At 46.6% G+C, this 12,218-nt stretch overlaps 1 long non-coding RNA gene across 1 annotated transcript in view; it reads left to right on the forward strand.

Annotated features, from left to right (window-relative positions):
* Window positions 1–5,020: 5,020 nt before the first annotated feature.
* The window catches only part of LOC125336137, a 43,701-nt gene continuing 36,503 nt past the window's right edge, over window positions 5,021–12,218 (forward strand). Inside the window, exons 1-2 of the long non-coding RNA XR_007207677.1 lie at window positions 5,021–5,144; window positions 7,036–7,172. This is a non-coding gene — a long non-coding RNA (uncharacterized LOC125336137). The remainder of the gene's footprint in view (window positions 5,145–7,035; window positions 7,173–12,218) is intronic.

The following is a 12,218-nucleotide window of genomic DNA, read 5'->3' on the forward strand; positions in this document are numbered from 1 at the left end:
TTGGTATTTAATATTTAATAGCATAAATCCCACGTGAGTCCCAGGCAGAGGATAAAAATTACATTTTAAATTAATGTGCACTCAATGCCTGCTGCTCTTTCTGCATTTAAATGCCAACGGCCATTTCAAGCCCAGCACCAACTTCCAGGGGCAATGCCTGTGTTCTCTGCCAAAATGGCCAGTCACCATCACAGGATGTGTAGCAGTAGCTCTTTAAATGCTGAAACAGGGTGAGTGGGAGGTTTCTGGTGGCGTTGGTGGTGTGTGGGCAGGCACTTTTTTTCTCCTTTATGGGTGCTGTCAGTTGCCTTCAGCTGGGAGCCTGTGCTCCACAGTCATTTCAGCGTGGACACCTGGGATCCATCCACACAATCTTTTGTCACTCCTTCAGTCTGGCAGCTTGTGACAAAGGACACTGGAGCAGTGTCCACAGCAGAGACCTCCTGCATGGCCTCAGGTCTCCGTGGTGCTCAGCTCACTGGCACCAGTGCAGGACAACCTGGGACACACAGGGTTCAAACAACGTATACCCCACATGTGTGGCAGTAATCATCAGGCCCTGGGTTCTGCAGTAAAGGGGTTTTGGCCAGCTAGTGCAAGGATTCAGCATGTAGCACATACCTGGAATTCCACACTTGTTTACGTGTTCGGCTCTTTATGCTGCTGCTTTCGCAGGAGCTGGACTCGGCAGGGATAATTTCTTACTTTTTCTCTGATGACTTTTAACTTTCCTTTCTCCTTCTGCTGGGAGAAGGTTTGAGATGGAAATCTGCACCTAAATTTTTTGTTCTTGAGACATAGCAGCCAAAAACATGTTCAACTTGCACGTGGTTTGTAGACCGACCCTCCAGCCAGCAATACACATTGTCCCTGAGATGTAATGTCCTGTTGCCTCAGTGAAATTGATATATAAATATATAGACATATATAACATTTCAGATTATATAATGCCACCATCTGCTGCTTTACATAAACAGTGCTCAGCTTCCACCTCTGCTGCTTTATGCAACTGTGTCCCCAGCCAAGCCACTGGGGCAGAGGACGGAGGAGGGACTGTACTGTTTGTTCTCCTCTAACTAAATACCTCTCCCTTCACCTAGGGCAGAGGTGGGGAACTTGCAGCCGTAAACACCCCCTATTGCAGCAATGCCCATTGTTTCCCACTCACTGTCCTTACTCTTCCATATGCAAACCAGGCAGCTTGTGTTTACTTTGATAGGCAAAGTTACTGCAGGGTCAAGTGGAAAGAGAAGATTGGCAGGAAAGGAGCAAATCCTCCTTAAACAAAACTGTCTGCAACAACTACAAATGCTGCAAGAATGACCTGATGAACAAGCAAAAGGTAAGAAGGGAAAGGTAAGCTTCAGGGCAATTAATTAAGATGGTAAATGAAAAGCAACCTGAAATTTCTGCAAGCCTTTAGCAGATGGGAGGGTATACTGGGAGCATGGTATTTATCCAAGCAGTGAGAAAAAGCTGGAAATACAGGGATTCAGGACCATTTTTAAAGAAAGTAATTTGTTTTCCAGGAACAAGCCTCAAGGAAAGCAAGGCAACATTTGATTTCTTTGCCTGCGTTTGTATTTTTGCTGTTCAGGGAGTCCAAAGAAATGGAAGTTCCTTTGCAAAACTGAGCACCCACACCCAGCTCTGCTCTTCTAGTGCAAGTGCCAAAACAATGCTTTAATTAACCTGCAGTGCAGCACACCTGAACTGATGGGTTTGGGATGTAACCTGTATCCTGCTGTGGAGCTGAGCCCTATTGCCTGTTCACTCTTTGGGGGGTCCCTTCCTGCCCACCCGCAGCCCCAGAAGGAGCCAAGTGCTTGTGCTGGTGCCTGAGTTCCCTCTGTAACACAGAAATGTGAGAATGGGCCAAGCCCCAAACCCTCAGATGGGCTCAGTCATCCTCCACACCTGTCAGAGTGTGGAGGATGTCAGAGACACTCCAGGAGGGGAGGGATTAGTGGGTGGATAAATGCAGGGAGGTGACTCCCCCTCTTCCTTTGTCCCTTTCTGTCCTGAAGTGATGTAGCAGGCTGAGACTACACAAGAGATTGGGGTAACTGGAATCTGGCTGGTGAAGGGGGGCTGGGCTGACACCATCATCATCTAAAGTTCTTCTGAGGACTCTTAAAAAACTCACCTCTAAACTGTCTCCAGAGCTTTCTTGCTCCTAACCCTGGGAGAAGTCTTGCTTTAATGACTATATCATCACCCCAGTTTATGTTCTTTTCATGACTGAAGCACGTTTGACTCTTTGGAGTGGGCAGCTTTGCAATAGTTATTGTTAAGGAGTGTGGGGGGAAAGGGATGGGGATTGCTCCATACAGGCAGGGCTGCCTTCTGTATTTCAGTTTTGGGTGGGTTTATTTTTGATGAAGAGCAAGGGAGTGATGTATGTTATGAGGAAGTGATCAATTACCTGGCATGTCTGGAGCACTGAGGATTTTATCACATCACGATGATGGTGATTGTTTTGTTGGTTTTTTTTTAGATCTGCAGCAGAGCAATCTCTGGATGCCTGATTGCAGCCGACAGGTAAACTGTGGAGCCAGCTCACCAGTAACTGTGACAAGCCTCCCTATCTCCTGTCCCCGCTTCTTTTCAGACTGTAATGGCTTGATGAAGACATGCTGTCAGGGTGATAGAGACCCAGAGATTATTAAATGAGGACACCTTCGACTTGCAGAATTATTTTAATCTTGCAGGAGGCTCTATTAGCTCCTACTGGCCCCCCTTTGAAGGGGTTAGAGAAGAAAGCAAAGGAGGCAGGCTGCAAAACTGCAGCAGTGTTTGTTCTCCAGAAAAGTTATGGCAGAGCCCAGGAAGAAAAGTGGGAATTGCACCTGGCTTTGTCTGTGTTGCTGGTACCATGCTGGGCAGAGGATTGATTTAATTTATCCCAGCAGGTATTGGGTTATTGGCTTTGGGGGGTTGTGAAGCACAGCACATTTGGTGTCTTGTCCCTCACTGGTCTTGGAAATGATGGAGAAATTATTCTGTATCGGGCTGCTCTTCCCTGTACCCGGTTGTGTGGGCTCCACCCTGCTCCAAGGGAGGAGAGGGCTGTGGCATAGGGGCTGGAGTTTGTATCCAAAGCTTGAGTAGCTGTTTCTCTGAAAACAAGGCTGCAGTTGCAATTTGTATAAAACCACTCTTTGCCAAAAGGGATGATGGAGCTGGTTTGGACTAATCACAGAGCTGTTCCACTATCGTTGCTGTGACAGCGTGACGTGAAATCCTGTGTGCTCTGTTTGTGATCACCTGTAGGGTGAAGAGGGAAAGAGGCACAAAATAGCAAAGGGAGCCCAAATTAGGCAGGAAGGCACTGATAGAGGAATGAAGCCAAACAGAAGAAGGGAAAAGGTCTGTTTGAGGTGCAACCAATGCAGAAATGCTGCTATCCTCAGATGACACTCACTATGGATGGGAAGGATGTACCTGCATACCCAAAGTGAAGCACGCAGTAGTCTGTGAGTGGTCAGTGAATTGTTACATTAGTTGGCTGCTTGCTGAATTAAGTTCTGTTGGTTGGATGTCACCACAGAAAGGGCAGTGGTCAGAGCTGTCATTGGACTGTGGATGTCCAAGACGTGGTTGCTCCACTCTACACTGAAGAAGTGTGCTGGAGGAGAGAAACTTCTCCTTGCCAGGTGGGACTGGCCATACAGACCGTTCACTCAGAAATGGTCCCAGCTCCCGAGACCCCTGAGTGTTTTAGGGTAAATGCTTTCTGGTGAGTGAACTTCTCAGTGTGGGTTAAAAGTGGCAGCTGAACTGAAAGAAATATTACATGTGGTTCAATCTCCCTTCCTCTTCCCTAGTGTCTATACAATTAAAAAAGCCCTAAACAAACAACCAAAAAAACCCCAAACAAACAAAACACCTACACACCACTGAATAGCCTCTGACAAGACTGGAGTTAACAAAGCTGAATTTTTAAAGAAGATCTTTGCAATGAAATGAGCTGATTGCCAGTAGGGAGAAACTTAGTTTATTATCTGATTTTTAAAAGCTTGAATAATTTTAGCCATTGGCTTTATCATCAGGTAAAAGAACTATTTCAATTATTATCTTTAATAACTTTGGAGGAAATCTTTTAAGTTCTTTTCCATGAATCCTACTTCAAATGCACCTGCAGAGATAAAAGCAGCAAACTTAACCCAATGAATAACTGATAAACCAGAAATATCACTGCCTTGCCTCAGAACATCGCAGCTCCAAGCTCAGCCCGTGCATGCAATCAGTGTCTGTGCTCTCATTGGCCTCTATTGGCGGCAAAGCTCTTTTATGATATTCTGTCATTTATGACAGCTCCTCCAGAGAGTTCATTAGGGTGAACATTAATGTGGCTGAATCCAGGAAACTGCTTTTCCTGACATAATGCCAACATCTATTACAATGCTGTGCAGTGCAGGGGGGAGCTTTATGGTTGTTTAATGTGCGTGTGTGTTGCAAATGGCATCACTTTTTAACTCTCTCCGTAAAGCAGTGTCTGTTTTCTGGATTGCCACCACTATAAATACATGTAATGGGGAGCCTGAGCAGCTGTTGTGTTCAGCAGTTGTCTGTGATGATTATGAATTCATGGATTGTGGTTCCCAGTACTAGAGAGACACAATTAATCTATACCATGCTGCAGACCATCAACGTGAGTGCTTGTGTTTCCCTTCTCTATTGGTATTTCTTAGAGTTCCATGTACATAAAATCTGTATTAGGAATTGAGGCAAAAAAAAAAGCAGCAATGGCAAAGAAACACCCAAGGGCTTTCCCTTCTTCCATCTATCTCCACGCAGCTGTGTTGTGCAGGAGCAGCCACTCACAGTCTGAAGTTGGATCAGTCGTTTCAAGCATAGGCATGGTGGAGTGTGGAGGGCTGGTAGGATGGATGCTATGGACTTGCTGCTTCCGTGCAGAGCAGACCTTGGTGTGCTTGGTTTTAAAGGAAAAACAAGAAAAAGAAAAACTGAAACCCCCAAGTCCCCAGAAGAAAACAGTGCTTATGACAGCAGGAGAAACATCGGGCTGAGGATTATCATTCCTTGCATGCCTGGCTCAGATGGAGAACACTGGAGCTGTAAACTACCTCATGCTTTTTCCCACAGCCTTATTCTAATCTTCTTTCTGGGTCAATTCCCAGGTAAGAGAGCTATGCCATTCCATTTTTAATTGTTTTCAGCTCAGTCTCCTGACTGCCAGCGTGGGGCTGGCAGAGCTGCCAGGACAGGCTGTAACGCATCGTGTACAAGCATCTTATCTGCTCAGAGCTGCCGTGGCTACTGTGCTGAGGAGGCTGCCACGGATACGGGCATTCATCTTAGTCAGCTGTAATGAGCCACGGCTGCTGGGGGGAGAGGACAGCTGCAGTGGATCCAAATTGGCTCCGTCTGTTGGCTGCCTGCCCTGTGGGCTGGGATGGAGGGGTCTGAGTGGGACGCTGGGCTGACAGGCAGGAGTATGACTTCGGGGAAGGAATTCAGGGCTGTGAATTGCTGCACTCAACATGAGATGAGCTTGGGAGTCTTAGTAGCCTTGTGGGATGCTGGGAACCCCAGGAATGTCCATTTGTGGTTTATCAAGTTCAGATCAAAGAAGCAGCGCATTAGGAACTGCTGATGGCTGCTGAGGAGCTGGGGCCCTGATACTTGTGTGTGCGTCGGAGACTGAGCACAGCAGGTCATGTAGGATCGCCCAGGAGATGGGACTGGGAGAGAAAGCCTGTGAATCCTGCTGCAAGATGTGAACCCGGAGCAGGATCGTCCCAGGGAGCACACAGCTTGTATGGACAACCCCTGCTTTGAAGGGGCTGTGGCTTCAAGGGAGGCGGAGCAGCTGGGAAATGGGAATGGCAACAGATGGGGAAGTGAAATCTCAAAGGAGCATGAGAAAGTCCTGTGCCTGTACCTGGGCCATGATAGTGCCCAGCAGGAACCATTTCGGCCACTGCTGCCGAGAACTGGGCTGGGGGCACAGCCAGGTGTGTCCACTGTGTTGGACTGGAAAGGAAGACCAAGCTTGGTTTTCTAACTGCCCTCTGCAGCGCTTCCAATTTTATCAAATGGATTTTATTTCCTCTTTCAAGTCTAATGATGTCAGGAAGAGGCAGCCAGGTTATAGCTCTATCTTTGATAATTAGGAAGATTGGTGCAGGACTGTGGAGAGGTTTTCAATAGCTAGTTATTTCTTTAAACAGTCTGGATTAGTATCCCATATAGCTGATGAATATACTGGAGTGACAGGATTGATTGATAGTAATTTCAGGATGTGACTGGGAGTTCAATTATCTCTTAAAAAATGATGAAACAAACAGCTTAACCTGAGTTGGTTTTACGGGGCTTCAGCAGCCTTGAGATTTTTTTCTCCATCCTGGAACAAAACAACAAAACCCTCAGATTTACTGGGCTATTAATGTTTTAAAATGATTTTGCTTTGCTGCAGAAAAATAATTTCTGTTCAGCTAAATCAATGCTTCAGTCATTTGTATTTTACATGAATATTGATATCTGCCCAGCACAGGGGTCTGGCTTGAACCTTGTGTTCTCTGGTGGTTTGAGTGATAACTAACAGCACAGTTGCCTTCAAAATAAGAAATGCTTCAAAGCCAGCCCCCTCCAAATCTCCTCTCCAATGTAATCCAAACAGAACCATTTGACAGGTTCCAGGTACTGTATTTTGAGGGTTTTTTTCTGGACAGGTGTGTTTTAACCAGCACTATCGGGAGCGCTGCTGGGTGGCTCGTGGCCCTCGCGCTTGGCAGCAGCAGCACCGGGGGGTTCTGGGGATGCACACACGAGGTGTGATGGATTCACACGCTGTCAGGGCCAGCTGCCAGGCTGGGGAGGAGGAAAGGCACAGCCCCACATGTCCCGGTGCCAGCGCTCCCACTCGGGACGCAAGCGGAGCCTGCGCTCCCCGCCCTGCTGTCCTGGAGAGCTGGGGAGAGGCAGAGAGGACAAATACCAAAATAAAGAAACACGATCAGTTAATTGGTGAAATCCTCTTTCTCTGGTTTACTGTGTTCATTCTGACAGGAGCCTCTCCTCTTTCTCTGGAGTGCTCTGGCAAGTGAGACTCTTGCAAATAAAGCAAAGGATCCGCTGAATGCACAGCCATGCATAATTTAGGATTGCTGGAGCCTTCTGCGCGTCTCATCACAAAATGGCATTCAGTAAGTGCTAACACAACTCCTTTGTGGATAGGCGTTTCTGTGAATTTCTTGTTTTTCAGTAGGATTTGGACATCAGACACCTGCCAGGAATTAAAAATTGACCATCAGGAAGTACTGTAAGCAGGGCTAACACTTAACTGGGACATTTGTTCATGTGTGCCCACAGTACAAATAAAGAAATGATTGTGGATTCTTGGGTGGGTTGGCTTTGAAGAATAGTATGAATAAATGATGGAAGACTACATTTTCCTTGAATTCACACTTTTCACCCATAAGTCATAAAAACGAATTTGATGCTAGAGAAAATAGCTGGAAGGGGGAGACAAGGACACGTCTTTCATTCTAAGGGTGTGGAGGGAAAGTGTTTTATGCCTCTGGACCAGGTGTGTGAGAGCAAAGAGCCATAGCTCTTTAACTTTTGTATCTGTTCCCATCAGGTAGATGTTTCATGCAGGGAGAAAGACCAAAAAAAAAATTAAAACTGGTGTTGATATTTACTTGCACTAATAGAATGCTGTGCAACATCACCTGAATGAAAATCAAGTTTGTGATTAGTAGGTGGTTCATCCTGGTCTAACAATACAGAATGATTAATTCTTCTTTTTCATGCCACAAATAGTAATTAAAGAGAAATATTACATAGCTGCACCTGGTTTTCATGATACAGTGTGTAAACCAAATCTTTTATTGATGAGAAGAGCCATAAGTTTGAAAACTGAGTGAAGAGCATGAAAACCCCTCTGAGGCTCCCTAGAGACATGTGAGAAATCTGAAATCATTAAAACATATGGTGGCACATACTGAATACTGACAGCTCCTGCTGTGGCTGTGAGCCCTCATTTCTCTTTGACTTCCAGTTTTTCTAAGGATCCTCAGCTTGGTTGGTTATTCCCCTTCCTTTGGTAAATCTGCTCTGACAGGGAAGCTCTGCCCTGTGCCATGGACAAGTGTGGCCCAGCTGATGGACTGTCCTGCTGCAGGGACAGTTTGCTGGTGTCCATTCAGTAGCGTGCCCTAAGCCCCATCCCTGCTGGGCAATGGGCAGTTTAAAGTCCCACTTACCTGCCCAGTCCCCTGAGTCACAAGGCTTTATTCTACTGCAGCTTTAAAAAACCACTGTTGTGTATCTGATATTAAAGCTGAGTGTTTACACCTGGTATTTGGGCCCCAGGGAGGGAGGGAGTATATTTGTGTATCTGGTTGGTATATTTCTACTGTTTGCCAAGTCCCTGTGTGCAAGAACGTTCACCACCACTCATTGGCCATCATCTACTGCTGTTCTCTCTTTATGCACACATATATATTTATTGATGCTGATTAATATTTATTTCTCATAAATAACAGATCACTGCGATTTTGTGTGTGCCGTTGCAAACAGTGCAGGAATATACAAAGGTAATGAATGTGGTGGTAAAGCTGCTCCATCTGGCTCCTGCCCTCACATTAGCGGCCCTGCCCACCTAGTTCTGGGTTCCAACGCAGCCGAGCAGATCCTGCTGGTGTCTGAGCCCTGCTGCTGCCTGCTTTAGGAGGAAAAACTCTTTCCTCTGCCCCAGCTAGAACCAGCCAGGAGGGAACGTGGCAGCAGCTCACTACATCAGCTGCAGGTGGCTGGTGCCAGGCTGCAGGGACACCAGGGATGGAGTTCTGTCACTCGCACAGGCATGAGCTGGGTGCTGCCGTCCTGGTGCCTCAGTAGTGCCATGCCCTGCTGGCACACGGGAGCCAGGGCTGGAAGCATGGTGCTAACAACTACTGCTTCTCTGAACAACTCGAGTTTTTCACGTCAGTACCTTATTGCCCAGCAAAATGGGAAGATTCTCCCCAGATCTCGCAGCCCCATTGTGCCAACTGCAGCATGAGTAAACACGATAAAAGCTGAGCCCTGGGAGAGCCCCTGGGCCCAGGTTCAGTCAGCTCTGACGGGAGGGAAGGAGGGAAACAACATTAAGAGGTGAGGGCATCAGCAGCTCCTCCACTGGGAAAAGTAGGTTATTTTGAAGCAACAAACAGCAGAAACATAAAATGAACAAACAAAAGAAGGAGAAAAAGAGATGGGATTTGGACAGAGAGTGGTTTATCAAATTCCAGCTGAACAGTGATACCAATTCTGGGAGAGCTCTGCAGTGCGTTTGGCACTGTCCCTGTGCTGGGATAGGGACCAGCCCCACTCTCCCCAGTGAGTAGCTATGTGTGCCCAGCTAGGAAATTCTGGAGAAAACTGGCTGTTCCCAATGGAATTTCAGGGGCTCACAGCTGAATCCTGGGCATCCCTGGAAGTCCTCATCTGAGTGATTACTTGCCAGAAAACCCCAGTCAGTTAAGTGCAGCCCAGTCCTCTACCCTGGTGGTTGCCATTGCTGTGCAAACTTTGGTATTTGTTGGAAAAGGCTGATGGTTTGCTTTAGGAAAAAAAACACCTCGATAAATGGCACTGTTCTGCTTTGTGTAACACGGTAGGGCTGGGGGCACAGCTGGAGCCTCTTATCGTAGCAGGGGGAAGGCTGACCTTGCTGTAGCAGAGCAGCCTTGCTGGCAGATTCTTTTTTTCCTCCCCTTTCCATTGGTGAGGATACAAAAGGATGGAGGGTTCTGTGCCAAAGCCAGGATGCTGAGCACTGGGGAGTTCTGGTTTGGCCCCTGCCCTAATCCTGCTGATCTGTTCTTAAGCGTGTGCTTTGATGATCAAAAGGCAGTTCCGATATCAAACAGCACTTTGCTGCTCCAGGTCTCCAAATGCTTTTTAAAGAGGACAGGAACATGTGTGATGCTTATGGCATGGGTTCAGGGAGCTGGTTGGTGTGGGAAGTCACTGTGCAGACCTGAGGCAGGATGGGCACTGAGGGTGTCTTTACTGCAAATGCACGAGAATGCCTTCTGCATAGCCAGGAACGTGTTTTACAAAACAGAGTGGTTCTTCCAGGCACAACCTGGGGGTTGTTAGTACATGGTTATATGCAATAAACACAGAGGACTCTATGTCCCTGCTTTTGGAAACTTGTGTAGTCTCTTTTCTTGGAAGCACCTATAAAGTCAATTATGTTACTGACAGTCACTGCCTGGTTTGTCACGTGGAGTTATCTGCCACCCCAAAGGGGCTGGGAGTTGCTTTTGCAATGATTTTCGCTGCTCCATCAAAGTTCCTGGATCTAAATCAGTTTGTATCAGCTGAATATCATCTTTTACAGATGATTTTCAGCAGAGACTGGTTTTTGCAAAACAACTATTTCAATAAAATCCATCATTTCCTCCCTTCTGGTACCGCTTTGGTCAGCCCCAGAGCTGCTGTCCCTTTATCAGACAGAGCACTTACCCCCTTCCCATACCACCCAGGCTTTCTCTTGGTCATGGACAATGGGCCCTGGATTTCTACTTAATTTAGCGCCCACTGCTTTTCTGGGTTTGTCCTTGTACATTTGTCTTATTTTTACACTTGTCCTTAGTAACCTGACCCAGTTTCCACTCTCGTGTATTTACTCCCTACGGCAAACCCCAGAGTCCCCAAGACATCAAAGATGGTACGTATCCTCTTCCAAATCTGTTGTGAAATGATTGTCTGGAGGCAAATGATAATTTCCTAAGACTGCAAAAGATTGAGAAAAGCCCTGTTTCAGATGGCAGCAGCCTCAGCTCTGCAGTAATTGCTGTCTTTGGCCACTCTGCGTAAGCTCCCGATGGTTTCTGCTGCCTTTGTTTTTCTGAACCACTGGCTAATAGTTGCAGCTTTGGCAGGTACTGTGTGATGCTCCAGCTTTGTCCCTGCCCCATGGCCACAGAGAGGTCTTCTAGGAGAGGTGACACAGAGCCCTTGGTGCTGCCTTGCCCAACGTGAAGAGAGTTTTAAGGGCTGGGTCCACAGGGGCAATGTTAAGAGTCAAATGAGTAAAAGGAGATTTTACACCAGTGGGAGTTTCTTATGTATCTGATGTTATTTAGAAAAAAATGCAGAGAGATTCTCTATCTTTAAATAGAGTTGCATATTTTATCTATCAAGTGAGCAAATCTGGTGTGTCAGAATATGTAAATATGTTGGGTAGCTCTGAGGCTGGCAAAAGAGCCAATATTTAAAAAAAAAAACAGATTTGAATCTCTGGCTGCCTCATATCCTCTGCTGCAGATGCCTGCCTCCTTAGGAAATAAAAGATTTTGTTTAACACACTCTGAGCTGTCACAGTTAAGTTCAATACCTCCACTGTCTAGTGCTCCTGGGTGTAACTGGGATGCTGTACATTTTCCTAGTCATTACTTGGGAATGATACTCTACAAAGTCAAGCTGAAAATCAGTTGGAGAGCTGACTTCTTGCAACTTCCACAGCTTCTTTTCTTTTCTTGGTAGTTGAAGTATTTTCCTGCAAGAAAATTGCATTGACTGAATCACTGTGCTTCCCTGTTATGTCTTGCTTTCTGAGTTCATAGCTGCTCTATCTTATCAGAGTGGAGATTTCATTAGGGAACTTTTGAGGGTTTTTCTTTTAATTAAAGGAGGTATCATACTTCCTTGGTCAAACTACAGCTGCTAATTCCCAGCTGTCCTTGCGGCATTTGTTTAATTAAGAACAAAATTATCTACATGACTGGAGAACCATGAGACATGAGACAGATTTTTGAGCATTTACAGGGTGGGAGTTGTTGCTGGGGTAAATCAGCTCCATTTCAGGTCCATGGAAAAAGAGCACCTTCTACTGACTAGGGACAGACTGGAGTAGCAGGAGAGGGGAAGACAATCCCACGTCTTCCTTGGCTCTGAGCTGAGTGTTGGGCATTGCTAACAATGCTGGTACAGATGCCTTCCCAGAGACCTCTTCCAGTCCAAGATGCGCCCTTCCCTTGCTCCCATTCTTCAAGGCAAAATTTTTGAAGGAAGAAATCCCCCCAAAAAACCCCACTGGTGGATGGGTGGGTGCTGCAGGGCTGCTGGGGGATGGGGGCAGGCAGCCTGGAGATGGCCCAGCTCTCCCCTGCCTCCAGCAGCTCTTCATGTTCATGGGATTCATTTGGGCACAGGCAGGACTGGCAGGTGAAGCTGGATGAAATGGGACACCAGGA

The sequence above is a fragment of the Corvus hawaiiensis genome, chromosome 20 (genome assembly GCF_020740725.1).
Source record: "Corvus hawaiiensis isolate bCorHaw1 chromosome 20, bCorHaw1.pri.cur, whole genome shotgun sequence".
Lineage (NCBI taxonomy): Eukaryota > Metazoa > Chordata > Aves > Passeriformes > Corvidae > Corvus > Corvus hawaiiensis.